The 5,443-nt window shown below is 39.8% G+C and overlaps 1 long non-coding RNA gene across 1 annotated transcript in view; it reads left to right on the forward strand.

Annotated features, from left to right (window-relative positions):
* The first annotated feature begins 3,478 nt into the window (after positions 1–3,478).
* LOC104999727 overlaps positions 3,479–5,443 on the forward strand; it is a 15,865-nt gene continuing 13,900 nt past the window's right edge. Inside the window, exon 1 of the long non-coding RNA XR_826653.1 lies at positions 3,479–3,614. This is a non-coding gene — a long non-coding RNA (uncharacterized LOC104999727). The remainder of the gene's footprint in view (positions 3,615–5,443) is intronic.

Raw genomic sequence — 5,443 nt, forward strand, 5'->3', positions numbered from 1 at the left:
TTGCTTTTGAAAACTAATGACTGAATAGTTGTGACAGAGCCAGATAGTCCTCAAAGACTAAAGTATTTATTATCTTATCTTTAAAAAAAAAATGTGCTGTTGAAATTGTTTGTGTTTTACTAATTGCTGTATAGGAGCTTTTCTTAATGCTAATTCTTTGTTAGTTGCATGTATTGAGAATATTTGCTTCATGTTTGTAACTTATTTCAGATACTTTAAGGTGTGTTTTGATAAGCAATAAGTTCTTTAAACAGTCATATAGACAAATCTTTTTTTTTTTTTCCCCCATAGTTCATGCTTTTTATGTCCTGGTTAGAAATCATTCCCTACCTCAAGTTAAAAAAATCACTTAATGTTGTTAATTCTGCACTCCTAATTTGTCCCTCCTCCCTCTCTGGAATTAATAGATTGCATCTGGGATTAACAGATACTATACACTGCTTTACATAAACTAGATAAACAACAAGGATATACTGTATAGCATGGGCTTCCCTGGTAGCTCAGTTGGTAAAGAATCTGCCTGCAGTGTAGGAGACCCCGGTTTGATCCCTGGGTTAGGAAGATCCCCTGGAGAAGGGAAAGGCTACCCATTCCAGTATTCTTGGTTTCCCTTGTGACTCAGTTGGTAAAGAATCTGCCTGCAATGCAGGAGGCCCTGGTTTGATCCCTGGAATGGGACGATCCCCTGGAAAAGGGAAAGTCTACCCACTCCAGTATTCTGGCCTAGAGAATTTATGGGCTAGTCCATGGGGTTGCAAAGAGTTGGGCACAACTAAGCAACTGTCACTTCACTTCACTTTATAAGGAGTTATTTTCATTATTTTTTAATAACCTGTAATGGAATATAATCTGCAAAAGACCCTGGATCACTATGCTGTGCACTTAAAACTAATACAGTATTATAAATCAACTATACTTCAGCAAGAAATAATAAAAATAAAAGTTTTTTTGTTTTATTATGCCCTGAATACATTGGAATTGATTTTGGATATAGTATGAGGCAGAGATCCAGTTTCTTCCTTTCCTACATGGATTGTAGTTTTTTTTACAGCTCTTTAATGAATAGTTACTCCTTCCTAAGTGATGTGTCACTTCTGTCATTTATCAATGTTACATAAGTGTGTGGGTTTGTTTCTCAGCCTTCTATTCTATTCTATCCCATTTTATCCCACCCCATTTCACTCTACTTGTTAATTTATCTAAATTGTTCCAATATGACTGTCTTAATCACTATAATTTCGTAATACTACTGATAGTTTGTGGGGCAGGTCCTCTGCCCTGCTCTGGTTTAGATGATTCTAGCCATCCGTGGTCCTTTTCTCTTCCATATACATTTTAGAATCCTCAACTTTTATGTAAAACCCTGTTGAGATCTTGAACTGAATCTGTAGATAGATTTGGAGTGAATGGATACCTCTGCAATATTTCTTTCTACCCATGGACGTGGTACATATTTCTGCTTTTTACTTAGGTCTTCTTAATAAAATTTTATATTTTCTTCTGTAGTTCTGACACATTTTTAGTTTTCCTATCTTGGTATTTTCTGAACTGCTGTAAGTAGGTTTTTAAAATTACATTTAAAAATTGTTTATTGCTGATGTATAGAAATGGAGCATAAATAATATTAATCCCATGAAGATGGCACTAAAAGTTAAGGAAGCCCCTTCTCCTTCCAAAGCTTAACTATAGACTTTGAAAGTCAACAGGCAGTGCTTTCCATCCATCCACAACACAACAAAAATGATCTGCATGTTGCCCACCTTCCATACAGCCCAAAACATTGACATTGATGTGGCCAAGGTTGACACCCCTGTTAGGCCTTATGGGGAGAGAAGGCATATGTTCTAACACTTACTCCTGACTATAATGCTTTGAATATTGCCAGCAAATTTGGATCATCAAAACTGAGTCCAGCTGGCTAATTCTAAATATAAATTTTTTTCACCATAAAATATTTCTATAATCAGACTACTTGTTATACTCTATTAATTCTAATAATTCTGTCTAAATATTTTTTCAGTTAAAAATTATATGTTGAATAATATGAAATCAATTATAGATTTATTTTTCTTCCAATTCTTAAAACTCCAATTTTTCTTTATCATCTTCTGGTACTGGCTCAGACCTTCACAATGTCAATAGAACTAGTATTGTGGGATGCTATTCCATTCATGATTTTAAACAGAATGATTCAAGATTTTCCCATTTAAAGTGATTACTCTGGATTATTTATAGATATTTCTGTGTCTTTTTGGTGTGTCTTCATTATTCTTTGGGAGAAGGCAATGGCAACCCACTCCAGTACTCTTGCCTGGAAAATCCCATGGACCTGGTGGGCTGCAGTCCATGGGGTCTCTAGGAGTCAGATATGACTGAGTGACTTCACTTTCGCTTTTCACTTTCATGCATTGGAGAAGGAAATGGCAACCCACTCCAGTGTTCTTGCCTGGAGAATCCCAGGGATGGGGGAGGCTGGTGGGCTGCCATCTATGGGGTCGCGCAGAATCGGACAGGACTGAAGCGACTTAGCAGCAGCAGCATTATTCTTTGAGCCCTTCCTTACTTTCTGGAGTAAAAAGATATTGTAGTTTTGTTTTGTTTTGAACTTTTTACTTTGTATTGCGGTATGGCCAATTAGCAAACAATGTTGTGATAATTTCAGGTGAACAGCGAAGGGACTCAACTACATGTGTACATATATCCATTCTCCCCCAAACCACCTCCCATCCAGGCTGTCACACAACATTGAGCAGAGTTCTATGTGCTATACAGTAGGTCCTTGTTGGCTATCCATTTTTAGATACAGCAGTGTATACATGTCTATCCCACACTCCCTAACTAAACAATATTGCAGGTTTATCTTATATTTTTCACCCTGGAGTCAAGCTTTCCTTTAAAGTCTTGGTTCTTGAATGATATATAGAAACCAAGATCTGGGCACTTGGGGTACTCACTGGTACTGGTATGTCATACTCCTAATCTCTCTCAGTTGACAGAATGGATACACATATACTTGCCTATGTGCACACTCAGTTGCTAGGTTGTATCCTACTTTTGGTGACCTGTAAACTGTAGCCCACCAGGCTCTTCTGTTCATGGGATTTCCCAGGAAAGAATACTGGAGTGGGTTACCATTTCCTCCTCCAGGGGATCTCCCGACCCAGGGATGGAAACTGAGTATTTTTTGTCTGATGCATTGGCAGGTAGAATCTTTACTTTGGAGCCACTGGTAAGCCCCCTAGGTGGCTATATTAAAATATAGATACTTAATATCTGTATTAAAACCACGAGTTCACACCAATACCTCCAATTCCAATCCAGCACCACAGTGGTTTTTCTTGCCTTCACCTTTTCCACATTTGTAACTCCCCTTTTCCCAGTGAGAAACCTGGTTTTCATTATCCTTGATATATATGTAAGCAAATTTTTGCTGTGTAGGCCAAAATTTCAAGAGCCGGAGGAGGAGGAGAAAGGACAGGAAGAAGGAAGAAAGAGGAAAGAGGAAGAGTTTTGTCTTTTTATCTTCATTTTACAGAACCATTGCCCTCTTTCAGAAATAAGGAAGAGAAGACCCAGAATGGCAGGGAAGGGGATAACTGCCCCAGGAGAAACAGGTGAGTCCTGTCACTGCCTTTGGTGTGGGAATCAGTAGCAGGCCAGCAGATGGAGCCAGTGGACCCACCTTTCGTCTCCTAGGTGATTCCTGGCAGTCTTTAAAAAAAAAAAAAGACCTTTTTAAAGGACAGTTTTAGGTTCAAAGCAGAACTGAGAGAAAGATACAGAAATTTAATATATCCTCTGTTCCCACACATGCATAGCCTCTCCCACTAGACCATAGTAGTACTATTTGTTACCACTGATGAACCTTGCATTGACACGCCATTATTACCCAAGGTCCATATTTACATTAGGATTTACTCCTTGTGTTATACATTCTATGTTTCTGGACACATGAATATACAAGGATATGAATTTACCATTTAGAGTATCATATAGAGTAGTTTCACTGCCCTAAAAATCTGGCAGCCTTTTAAAACTTAAGCACCTTGGTTATTTTACAGGCAATACTTTTGAAGGCCATGGAGGTGCTGGGTATGTGTTTAAATGATCCTGTTGAGGGACCACAATCAGAGTTTGCACACCTCCGCCTCCCACTCTAGGAAGCCTTCTTGGCCCCGGGGTACCATGCATACACAGTAGCCCTGTTCCTTGTTTAGCTCATACTGGCAGCTTTTTGTGTTGAGCATCTTGTTGAATTTTCATGCTCTGTGGAGCTCATGATCTTCATCTTCCATGTAAAGTGCAGACTGAGGCTTGGCCTCTCTAGCTTAGAGCATCTCCATATGGTGTTTGCTTTGCAGGTTCATGCAGATTCAGTCTGGCAAATCTAAAATAGTTCAGCTCAGTTCCGTCTCTCAGTCGTGTCTGACTCTTTGCGATACCATGAATCGCAGCACACCAGGCCTCCCTGTCCATCACCAACTCCCGGAATTCACCCAAAATCATGTCCATCGAGTCAGTGATGCCATCCAGCCATCTCATCCTCTGTGATCCCCTTCTCCTCCTGCCCCTAATACCTCCCAGCATCAGGGTCTTTCCCAATGAGTCAACTCTTCACATGAAGTGGCCAAAGTATTGGAGTTTCAGTTTCAACATCAGTCTTTCCAATGAACACCCAGAACTGATCTCCTTTAGGATGGACTGGTTGAATCTGTTGCAGTCCAAGGGACTCTCAAGAGTCTTCCCCAACACCACAGTTCAAAAGCATCAATTCTTCAGCACTCAGCTTTCTTCACAGTCCAACTCTCACATCCATACACGACCACTGGAAAAACCATAGCCATGACTAGATGGACCTTTGTTGGCAAAGAGATGTTTCTGCTTTTTAATATGCTGTCTAGGTTGGTCATAACTTTCCTTCCAAGAAGTAAGCATCTTTTAATTTCATGGCTGCAGTCACCATCTGCACTGACTTTGGAGCCCAAAAAAATAAAGTCTGACACTGTTTCCACTGTTTCCCCATCTATTTGCCATAAAGTGATGGGACCTGAAGCCATGATCTCAGTTTTCTGAATGTTGAGCTTTAAGCCAACTTTTTCGCTCTGCTCTTTCATTTTCATCAAGAGGCTTTTTAGTTCCTCTTCACTTTCTGCCATAAGGGTGGTGTCTTCTGCATATCTGAGGTTATTGATATTTCTCATGGCAATCTTGATTCCAGCTTGTGCTTCTTCCAGCCCAGCATTTCTCATGATGTACTCTGCATAGAAGTTAAATAAGCAGGGTGACAATATACAGCCTTGACGTACTCCTTTTCCTATTTGGAACCAGTCTGTTGTTCCATGTCCAGTCCTAACTGTTGCTTCCTGACCTGCATACAGGTTTCTCAAGAGGCAGGTTAGGTGGTCTGGTACTTCCATCTCTTTCAGAATTTTCCACAGTTTAT

Source organism: Bison bison, unplaced genomic scaffold (assembly GCF_000754665.1).
Source record: "Bison bison bison isolate TAMUID 2011002044 unplaced genomic scaffold, Bison_UMD1.0 scf7180017864363, whole genome shotgun sequence".
Lineage (NCBI taxonomy): Eukaryota > Metazoa > Chordata > Mammalia > Artiodactyla > Bovidae > Bison > Bison bison.